Source organism: Aulonocara sp. 'chitande type north' Nkhata Bay, unplaced genomic scaffold (genome assembly GCF_057382095.1).
Source record: "Aulonocara sp. 'chitande type north' Nkhata Bay isolate Kocher_YH1m ecotype deep benthic unplaced genomic scaffold, A_spYH_male_GT1.1 unmapped_scaffold_40, whole genome shotgun sequence".
In the NCBI taxonomy this organism is placed as follows: domain Eukaryota; kingdom Metazoa; phylum Chordata; class Actinopteri; order Cichliformes; family Cichlidae; genus Aulonocara; species Aulonocara sp. 'chitande type north' Nkhata Bay.
The window spans coordinates 419,228-430,671 of NW_028234372.1; positions in this window are offsets into that span (position 1 = coordinate 419,228).

Genomic DNA, 11,444 nt, shown 5'->3' on the forward strand with positions numbered 1-11,444 from the left:
TTTTTGAACAACTTCATATAAATAGCTGTAACTTTTGATAGAAGAAGCGGATACACATGTTTATGGCTTTATCTTATAGAACTCAAGGTCCCCGTGCTGGGAAAACAGGATTTGCAGCTGTTTGAGCTAGGATTTTCAAGTTATACACATAATGAAAACCTATACTTTGTTTCGGTCGAGTTCCCCATTCAAATGCATGTAACAGTGAGAAACGCATTGTCTTGGCGAAATAAAGCGTTTTTGTACAACTTCATATAAATAGCTGTAACTTTTGATAGAAGACTCGGATATACATGTTTATGGCTTTATCTTATAGAACTCAAGGTCCCCGTGCTGGGAAAACAGGATTTGCAGCTGTTTGAGCTAAGATTTTCAAGTTATACACATAATGAAAACCTATACTTTGTTTCGGTCGAGTTCCCCATTCAAATGCATGTAACAGTGAGAAACGCACTGTCTTGGCGAAAGAAAGCGTTTTTGAACAACTTCATATAAATAGCTGTAACTTTTGATAGAAGACGCGGATAGACATGTTTATGGCTTTATCTTATAGAACTCAAGGTCCCCGTGCTGGGAAAACAGGTTTTGCAGCTGTTTGAGCTAAGATTTTCAAGTTATACACATAATGAAAACCTATACTTTGTTTCGGGGAGTTCCCCATTCAAATGTTTGCAACAGTGAGAAACGCATTGTCTTGGCGAAATAAAGCGTTTTTGTACAACTTCATATAAATAGCTGTAACTTTTGATAGAAGAAGCGGATACACATGTTTATGGCTTTATCTTATAGAACTCAAGATCCCCGTGCTGGGAAAACAGGTTTTGCAGCCGTTTGAGCTAGGATTTTCAAGTTATACACATAATGAAAACCTATACTTTGTTTCGGTCGAGTTCCCCATTCAAATGCATGTAACAGTGAGAAACGCATTGTCTTGGCGAAATAAAGCGTTTTTGTACAACTTCATATAAATAGCTGTAACTTTTGATAGAAGACTCAGACAAACATGTTTATGGCTTTATCTTATAGAACTCAGGGTCCCTGTGCTGGGAAAACAGGATTTGCAGCTGTTTGAGCTAAGATTTTCAAGTTATACACATAATGAAAACCTATACTTTGTTTCGGTCGAGTTCCCCATTCAAATGCATGTAACAGTGAGAAACGCACTGTCTTGGCGAAAGAAAGCGTTTTTGTACAACTTCATATAAATAGCTGTAACTTTTGATGGAAGACTCAGACAAACATGTTTATGGCTTTATCTTATAGAACTCAAGGTCCCCGTGCTGGGAAAACAGGATTTGCAGCTGTTTGAGCTAAGATTTTCAAGTTATACACATAATGAAAACCTATACTTTGTTTCGGTCGAGTTCCCCATTCAAATGCATGTAACAGTGAGAAACGCACTGTCTTGGCGAAAGAAAGCGTTTTTGAACAACTTCATATAAATAGCTGTAACTTTTGATAGAAGACGCGGATAGACATGTTTATGGCTTTATCTTATAGAACTCAAGGTCCCCGTGCTGGGAAAACAGGTTTTGCAGCTGTTTGAGCTAAGATTTTCAAGTTATACACATAATGAAAACCTATACTTTGTTTCGGTCGAGTTCCCCATTCAAATGTTTGCAACAGTGAGAAACTTATTGTCTTGGCGAAAGAAAGCGTTTTTGTACAACTTCATATAAATAGCTGTAACTTTTGATAGAAGACTCGGATACACATGTTTTTGGCTTTATCTTATAGAACTCAAGGTCCCCGTGCTGGGAAAAAAGGATTTGCAGCTGTTTGAGATAAGATTTCCAAGTTATACACATAATGAAAACCTATACTTTGTTTCGGTCGAGTTCCCCATTCAAATGCATGTAACAGTGAGAAACGCACTGTCTTGGCGAAAGAAAGCGTTTTTGAACAACTTCATATAAATAGCTGTAACTTTTGATAGAAGAAGCGGATACACATGTTTATGGCTTTATCTTATAGAACTCAAGGTCCCCGTGCTGGGAAAACAGGATTTGCAGCTGTTTGAGCTAGGATTTTCAAGTTATACACATAATGAAAACCTATACTTTGTTTTGGTCGAGTTCCCCATTCAAATGCATGTAACAGTGAGAAACGCATTGTCTTGGCGAAATAAAGCGTTTTTGTACAACTTCATATAAATAGCTGTAACTTTTGATAGAAGACTCGGATATACATGTTTATGGCTTTATCTTATAGAACTCAAGGTCCCCGTGCTGGGAAAACAGGATTTGCAGCTGTTTGAGCTAAGATTTTCAAGTTATACACATAATGAAAACCTATACTTTGTTTCGGTCGAGTTCCCCATTCAAATGCATGTAACAGTGAGAAACGCACTGTCTTGGCGAAAGAAAGCGTTTTTGAACAACTTCATATAAATAGCTGTAACTTTTGATAGAAGACGCGGATAGACATGTTTATGGCTTTATCTTATAGAACTCAAGGTCCCCGTGCTGGGAAAACAGGTTTTGCAGCTGTTTGAGCTAAGATTTTCAAGTTATACACATAATGAAAACCTATACTTTGTTTCGGGGAGTTCCCCATTCAAATGTTTGCAACAGTGAGAAACGCATTGTCTTGGCGAAATAAAGCGTTTTTGTACAACTTCATATAAATAGCTGTAACTTTTGATAGAAGAAGCGGATACACATGTTTATGGCTTTATCTTATAGAACTCAAGATCCCCGTGCTGGGAAAACAGGTTTTGCAGCCGTTTGAGCTAGGATTTTCAAGTTATACACATAATGAAAACCTATACTTTGTTTTGGTCGAGTTCCCCATTCAAATGCATGTAACAGTGAGAAACGCACTGTCTTGGCGAAAGAAAGCGTTTTTGTACAACTTCATATAAATAGCTGTAACTTTTGATAGAAGACTCGGATACACATGTTTATGGCTTTATCTTATAGAACTCAAGGTCCCCGTGCTGGGAAAACAGGATTTGCAGCTGTTTGAGCTAGGATTTTCAAGTTATACACATAATGAAAACCTATACTTTGTTTTGGTCGAGTTCCCCATTCAAATGCATGTAACAGTGAGAAACGCATTGTCTTGGCGAAATAAAGCGTTTTTGTACAACTTCATATAAATAGCTGTAACTTTTGATAGAAGACTCGGATATACATGTTTATGGCTTTATCTTATAGAACTCAAGGTCCCCGTGCTGGGAAAACAGGATTTGCAGCTGTTTGAGCTAAGATTTTCAAGTTATACACATAATGAAAACCTATACTTTGTTTCGGTCGAGTTCCCCATTCAAATGCATGTAACAGTGAGAAACGCACTGTCTTGGCGAAAGAAAGCGTTTTTGAACAACTTCATATAAATAGCTGTAACTTTTGATAGAAGACGCGGATAGACATGTTTATGGCTTTATCTTATAGAACTCAAGGTCCCCGTGCTGGGAAAACAGGTTTTGCAGCTGTTTGAGCTAAGATTTTCAAGTTATACACATAATGAAAACCTATACTTTGTTTCGGGGAGTTCCCCATTCAAATGTTTGCAACAGTGAGAAACGCATTGTCTTGGCGAAATAAAGCGTTTTTGTACAACTTCATATAAATAGCTGTAACTTTTGATAGAAGAAGCGGATACACATGTTTATGGCTTTATCTTATAGAACTCAAGATCCCCGTGCTGGGAAAACAGGTTTTGCAGCCGTTTGAGCTAGGATTTTCAAGTTATACACATAATGAAAACCTATACTTTGTTTTGGTCGAGTTCCCCATTCAAATGCATGTAACAGTGAGAAACGCACTGTCTTGGCGAAAGAAAGCGTTTTTGTACAACTTCATATAAATAGCTGTAACTTTTGATAGAAGACTCGGATACACATGTTTATGGCTTTATCTTATAGAACTCAAGGTCCCCGTGCTGGGAAAACAGGATTTGCAGCTGTTTGAGCTAAGATTTTCAATTTATACACATAATGAAAACCTATACTTTGTTTCGGTCAAGTTCCCCATTCAAATGCATGTAACAGTGAGAAACGCACTGTCTTGGCGAAAGAAAGCGTTTTTGTACAACTTCATATAAATAGCTGTAACTTTTGATGAAAGACTCAGACAAACATGTTTATGGCTTTATCTTATAGAACTCAAGGTCCCCGTGCTGGGAAAACAGGTTTTGCAGCTGTTTGAGCTAAGATTTCCAAGTTATACACATAATGAAAACCTATACTTTGTTTCGGTCGAGTTCCCCATTCAAATGCATGTAACAGTGAGAAACGCACTGTCTTGGCGAAAGAAAGCGTTTTTGTACAACTTCATATAAATAGCTGTAACTTTTGATGAAAGACTCAGACAAACATGTTTATGGCTTTATCTTATAGAACTCAAGGTCCCCGTGCTGGGAAAACAGGATTTGCAGCTGTTTGAGCTAAGATTTCCAAGTTATACACATAATGAAAACCTATACTTTGTTTCGGTCGAGTTCCCCTTTCAAATGCATGTAACAGTGAGAAACGCACTGTCTTGGCGAAATAAAGCATTTTTGTACAACTTCCTATAAATAGCTGTAACTTTTGATGGAAGACTCAGAAACACATGTTCATGGCTTTATCTTATAGAACTCAAGGTCCCTGTGCTGGGAAAACAGAACAGGTTTTGCAGCTGTTTGAGCTAAGATTTCCAAGTTATACACATAATGAAAACCTATACTTTGTTTCGGTCGAGTTCCCCATTCAAATGCATGTAACAGTGAGAAACGCACTGTCTTGGCGAAAGAAAGCGTTTTTGTACAACTTCATATAAATAGCTGTAACTTTTGATAGAAGACTCGGATACACATGTTTATGGCTTTATCTTATAGAACTTAAGGTCCCCGTGCTGGGAAAACAGGATTTGCACAGGATTTGCAGCTGTTTGAGCTAAGATTTTCAAGTTAAACACATAATGAAAACCTATGCTTTGTTTCGGTCGAGTTCCCCATTCAAATGCATGTAACAGTGAGAAACGCACTGTCTTGGCGAAAGAAAGCGTTTTTGTACAACTTCATATAAATAGCTGTAACTTTTGATGAAAGACTCAGACAAACATGTTTATGGCTTTATCTTATAGAACTCAAGGTCCCCGTGCTGGGAAAACAGGTTTTGCAGCTGTTTGAGCTAAGATTTCCAAGTTATACACATAATGAAAACCTATACTTTGTTTCGGTCGAGTTCCCCATTCAAATGCATGTAACAGTGAGAAACGCACTGTCTTGGCGAAATAAAGCGTTTTTGTACAACTTCCTATAAATAGCTGTAACTTTTGATGGAAGACTCAGAAACACATGTTCATGGCTTTATCTTATAGAACTCAAGGTCCCTGTGCTGGGAAAACAGAACAGGTTTTGCAGCTGTTTGAGCTAAGATTTCCAAGTTATACACATAATGAAAACCTATACTTTGTTTCGGTCGAGTTCCCCATTCAAATGCATGTAACAGTGAGAAACGCACTGTCTTGGCGAAATAAAGCGTTTTTGTACAACTTCATATAAATAGCTGTAACTTTTGGTAGAAGACTCGGATACACATGTTTATGGCTTTATCTTATAGAACTCAAGGTCCCCGTGCTGGGAAAACAGGATTTGCAGCTGTTTGAACTAAGATTTTCAAGTTATACACATAATGAAAACCTATACTTTGTTTCGGTCGAGTTCCCCATTCAAATGCATATAACAGTGAGAAACGCACTGTCTTGACGAAAGAAAGCGTTTTTGTACAACTTCATATAAATAGCTGTAACTTTTGATAGAAGACTCGGATACACATGTTTATGGCTTTATCTTATAGAACTCAAGGTCCCCGTGCTGGGAAAACAGGATTTGCAGCTGTTTGAGCTAAGATTTTCAAGTTATACACATAATGAAAACCTATACTTTGTTTTTGTCGAGTTCCCCATTCAAATGCATGTAACAGTGAGAAACGCACTGTCTTGGCGAAATAAAGCGTTTTTGTACAACTTCATATAAATAGCTGTAACTTTTGGTAGAAGACTCAGACAAACATGTTTATGGCTTTATCTTATAGAACTCAAGGTCCCCGTGCTGGGAAAACAGGTTTTGCAGCTGTTTGAGCTAAGATTTTAAAGTTATACACATAATGAAAACCTATACTTTGTTTCGGTCGAGTTCCCCATTCAAATGCATGTAACAGTGAGAAACGCATTGTCTTGGCGAAATAAAGCGTTTTTGTACAACTTCATATAAATAGCTGTAACTTTTGATGGAAGACTCAGACAAACATGTTTATGGCTTTATCTTATAGAACTCAGGGTCCCTGTGCTGGGAAAACAGGATTTGCAGCTGTTTGAGCTAAGATTTTCAAGTTATACACATAATGAAAACCTATACTTTGTTTCGGTCGAGTTCCCCATTCAAATGCATGTAACAGTGAGAAACGCATTGTCTTGGCGAAATAAAGCGTTTTTGTACAACTTCATATAAATAGCTGTAACTTTTGATGGAAGACTCAGACAAACATGTTTATGGCTTTATCTTATAGAACTCAAGGTCCCCGTGCTGGGAAAACAGGATTTGCAGCTGTTTGAGCTAAGATTTTCAAGTTATACACATAATGAAAACCTATACTTTGTTTCGGTCGAGTTCCCCATTCAAATGCATGTAACAGTGAGAAACGCACTGTCTTGGCGAAATAAAGCGTTTTTGTACAACTTCATATAAATAGCTGTAACTTTTGGTAGAAGACTCAGACAAACATGTTTATGGCTTTATCTTATAGAACTCAAGGTCCCCGTGCTGGGAAAACAGGTTTTGCAGCTGTTTGAGCTAAGATTTTAAAGTTATACACATAATGAAAACCTATACTTTGTTTCGGTCGAGTTCCCCATTCAAATGCATGTAACAGTGAGAAACGCATTGTCTTGGCGAAATAAAGCGTTTTTGTACAACTTCATATAAATAGCTGTAACTTTTGATAGAAGACTCAGACAAACATGTTTATGGCTTTATCTTATAGAACTCAGGGTCCCTGTGCTGGGAAAACAGGATTTGCAGCTGTTTGAGCTAAGATTTTCAAGTTATACACATAATGAAAACCTATACTTTGTTTCGGTCGAGTTCCCCATTCAAATGCATGTAACAGTGAGAAACGCACTGTCTTGGCGAAAGAAAGCGTTTTTGTACAACTTCATATAAATAGCTGTAACTTTTGATGGAAGACTCAGACAAACATGTTTATGGCTTTATCTTATAGAACTCAAGGTCCCCGTGCTGGGAAAACAGGATTTGCAGCTGTTTGAGCTAAGATTTTCAAGTTATACACATAATGAAAACCTATACTTTGTTTCGGTCGAGTTCCCCATTCAAATGCATGTAACAGTGAGAAACGCACTGTCTTGGCGAAAGAAAGCGTTTTTGAACAACTTCATATAAATAGCTGTAACTTTTGATAGAAGACGCGGATAGACATGTTTATGGCTTTATCTTATAGAACTCAAGGTCCCCGTGCTGGGAAAACAGGTTTTGCAGCTGTTTGAGCTAAGATTTTCAAGTTATACACATAATGAAAACCTATACTTTGTTTCGGTCGAGTTCCCCATTCAAATGTTTGCAACAGTGAGAAACTTATTGTCTTGGCGAAAGAAAGCGTTTTTGTACAACTTCATATAAATAGCTGTAACTTTTGATAGAAGACTCGGATACACATGTTTTTGGCTTTATCTTATAGAACTCAAGGTCCCCGTGCTGGGAAAAAAGGATTTGCAGCTGTTTGAGATAAGATTTCCAAGTTATACACATAATGAAAACCTATACTTTGTTTCGGTCGAGTTCCCCATTCAAATGCATGTAACAGTGAGAAACGCACTGTCTTGGCGAAAGAAAGCGTTTTTGAACAACTTCATATAAATAGCTGTAACTTTTGATAGAAGAAGCGGATACACATGTTTATGGCTTTATCTTATAGAACTCAAGGTCCCCGTGCTGGGAAAACAGGATTTGCAGCTGTTTGAGCTAGGATTTTCAAGTTATACACATAATGAAAACCTATACTTTGTTTTGGTCGAGTTCCCCATTCAAATGCATGTAACAGTGAGAAACGCACTGTCTTGGCGAAAGAAAGCGTTTTTGTACAACTTCATATAAATCGCTGTAACTTTTGATAGAAGACTCAGACAAACATGTTTATGGCTTTATCTTATAGAACTCAAGGTCCCCGTGCTGGGAAAACAGGATTTGCAGCTGTTTGAGCTAGGATTTTCAAGTTATACACATAATGAAAACCTATACTTTGTTTCGGTCGAGTTCCCCATTCAAATGCATGTAACAGTGAGAAACGCATTGTCTTGGCGAAATAAAGCGTTTTTGTACAACTTCATATAAATAGCTGTAACTTTTGATAGAAGACTCGGATATACATGTTTATGGCTTTATCTTATAGAACTCAAGGTCCCCGTGCTGGGAAAACAGGATTTGCAGCTGTTTGAGCTAAGATTTTCAAGTTATACACATAATGAAAACCTATACTTTGTTTCGGTCGAGTTCCCCATTCAAATGCATGTAACAGTGAGAAACGCACTGTCTTGGCGAAAGAAAGCGTTTTTGAACAACTTCATATAAATAGCTGTAACTTTTGATAGAAGACGCGGATAGACATGTTTATGGCTTTATCTTATAGAACTCAAGGTCCCCGTGCTGGGAAAACAGGTTTTGCAGCTGTTTGAGCTAAGATTTTCAAGTTATACACATAATGAAAACCTATACTTTGTTTCGGGGAGTTCCCCATTCAAATGTTTGCAACAGTGAGAAACGCATTGTCTTGGCGAAATAAAGCGTTTTTGTACAACTTCATATAAATAGCTGTAACTTTTGATAGAAGAAGCGGATACACATGTTTATGGCTTTATCTTATAGAACTCAAGATCCCCGTGCTGGGAAAACAGGTTTTGCAGCCGTTTGAGCTAGGATTTTCAAGTTATACACATAATGAAAACCTATACTTTGTTTTGGTCGAGTTCCCCATTCAAATGCATGTAACAGTGAGAAACGCACTGTCTTGGCGAAAGAAAGCGTTTTTGTACAACTTCATATAAATAGCTGTAACTTTTGATAGAAGACTCGGATACACATGTTTATGGCTTTATCTTATAGAACTCAAGGTCCCCGTGCTGGGAAAACAGGATTTGCAGCTGTTTGAGCTAAGATTTTCAATTTATACACATAATGAAAACCTATACTTTGTTTCGGTCAAGTTCCCCATTCAAATGCATGTAACAGTGAGAAACGCACTGTCTTGGCGAAAGAAAGCGTTTTTGTACAACTTCATATAAATAGCTGTAACTTTTGATGAAAGACTCAGACAAACATGTTTATGGCTTTATCTTATAGAACTCAAGGTCCCCGTGCTGGGAAAACAGGTTTTGCAGCTGTTTGAGCTAAGATTTCCAAGTTATACACATAATGAAAACCTATACTTTGTTTCGGTCGAGTTCCCCATTCAAATGCATGTAACAGTGAGAAACGCACTGTCTTGGCGAAAGAAAGCGTTTTTGTACAACTTCATATAAATAGCTGTAACTTTTGATGAAAGACTCAGACAAACATGTTTATGGCTTTATCTTATAGAACTCAAGGTCCCCGTGCTGGGAAAACAGGTTTTGCAGCTGTTTGAGCTAAGATTTCCAAGTTATACACATAATGAAAACCTATACTTTGTTTCGGTCGAGTTCCCCATTCAAATGCATGTAACAGTGAGAAACGCACTGTCTTGGCGAAATAAAGCATTTTTGTACAACTTCCTATAAATAGCTGTAACTTTTGATGGAAGACTCAGAAACACATGTTCATGGCTTTATCTTATAGAACTCAAGGTCCCTGTGCTGGGAAAACAGAACAGGTTTTGCAGCTGTTTGAGCTAAGATTTCCAAGTTATACACATAATGAAAACCTATACTTTGTTTCGGTCGAGTTCCCCATTCAAATGCATGTAACAGTGAGAAACGCACTGTCTTGGCGAAATAAAGCGTTTTTGTACAACTTCCTATAAATAGCTGTAACTTTTGATGGAAGACTCAGAAACACATGTTCATGGCTTTATCTTATAGAACTCAAGGTCCCTGTGCTGGGAAAACAGAACAGGTTTTGCAGCTGTTTGAGCTAAGATTTCCAAGTTATACACATAATGAAAACCTATACTTTGTTTCGGTCGAGTTCCCCATTCAAATGCATGTAACAGTGAGAAACGCACTGTCTTGGCGAAATAAAGCGTTTTTGTACAACTTCATATAAATAGCTGTAACTTTTGGTAGAAGACTCGGATACACATGTTTATGGCTTTATCTTATAGAACTCAAGGTCCCCGTGCTGGGAAAACAGGATTTGCAGCTGTTTGAACTAAGATTTTCAAGTTATACACATAATGAAAACCTATACTTTGTTTCGGTCGAGTTCCCCATTCAAATGCATGTAACAGTGAGAAACGCACTGTCTTGGCGAAAGAAAGCGTTTTTGTACAACTTCATATAAATAGCTGTAACTTTTGATGGAAGACTCAGAAAAACATGTTCATGGCTTTATCTTATAGAACTCAAGGTCCCCGTGCTGGGAAAACAGGATTTGCAGCTGTTTGAGCTAAGATTTTCAAGTTATACACATAATGAAAACCTATACTTTGTTTTGGTCGAGTTCCCCATTCAAATGCATGTAACAGTGAGAAACGCACTGTCTTGGCGAAAGAAAGCGTTTTTGTACAACTTCATATAAATAGCTGTAACTTTTGATAGAAGACTCAGACAAACATGTTTATGGCTTTATCTTATAGAACTCAAGGTCCCCTTGCTGGGAAAACAGGTTTTGCAGCTGTTTGAGCTAAGATTTTCAAGTTATACACATAATGAAAACCTATACTTTGTTTCGGTCGAGTTCCCCATTCAAATGCATGTAACAGTGAGAAACGCATTGTCTTGGCGAAATAAAGCGTTTTTGTACAACTTCATATAAATAGCTGTAACTTTTGATAGAAGACTCGGATATACATGTTTATGGCTTTATCTTATAGAACTCAAGGTCCCCGTGCTGGGAAAACAGGTTTTGCAGCTGTTTGAGCTAGGATTTTCAAGTTATACACATAATGAAAACCTATACTTTGTTTTGGTCGAGTTCCCCATTCAAATGCATATAACAGTGAGAAACGCACTGTCTTGGCGAAATAAAGCGTTTTTGTACAACTTCATATAAATAGCTGTAACTTTTGGTAGAAGACTCAGACAAACATGTTTATGGCTTTATCTTATAGAACTCAAGGTCCCCGTGCTGGGAAAACAGGTTTTGCAGCTGTTTGAGCTAAGATTTCCAAGTTATACACATAATGAAAACCTATACTTTGTTTCGGTCGAGTTCCCCATTCAAATGCATATAACAGTGAGAAACGCACTGTCTTGGCGAAAGAAAGCTTTTTTGTACAACTTCATATAAATAGCTGTAACTTTTGATAG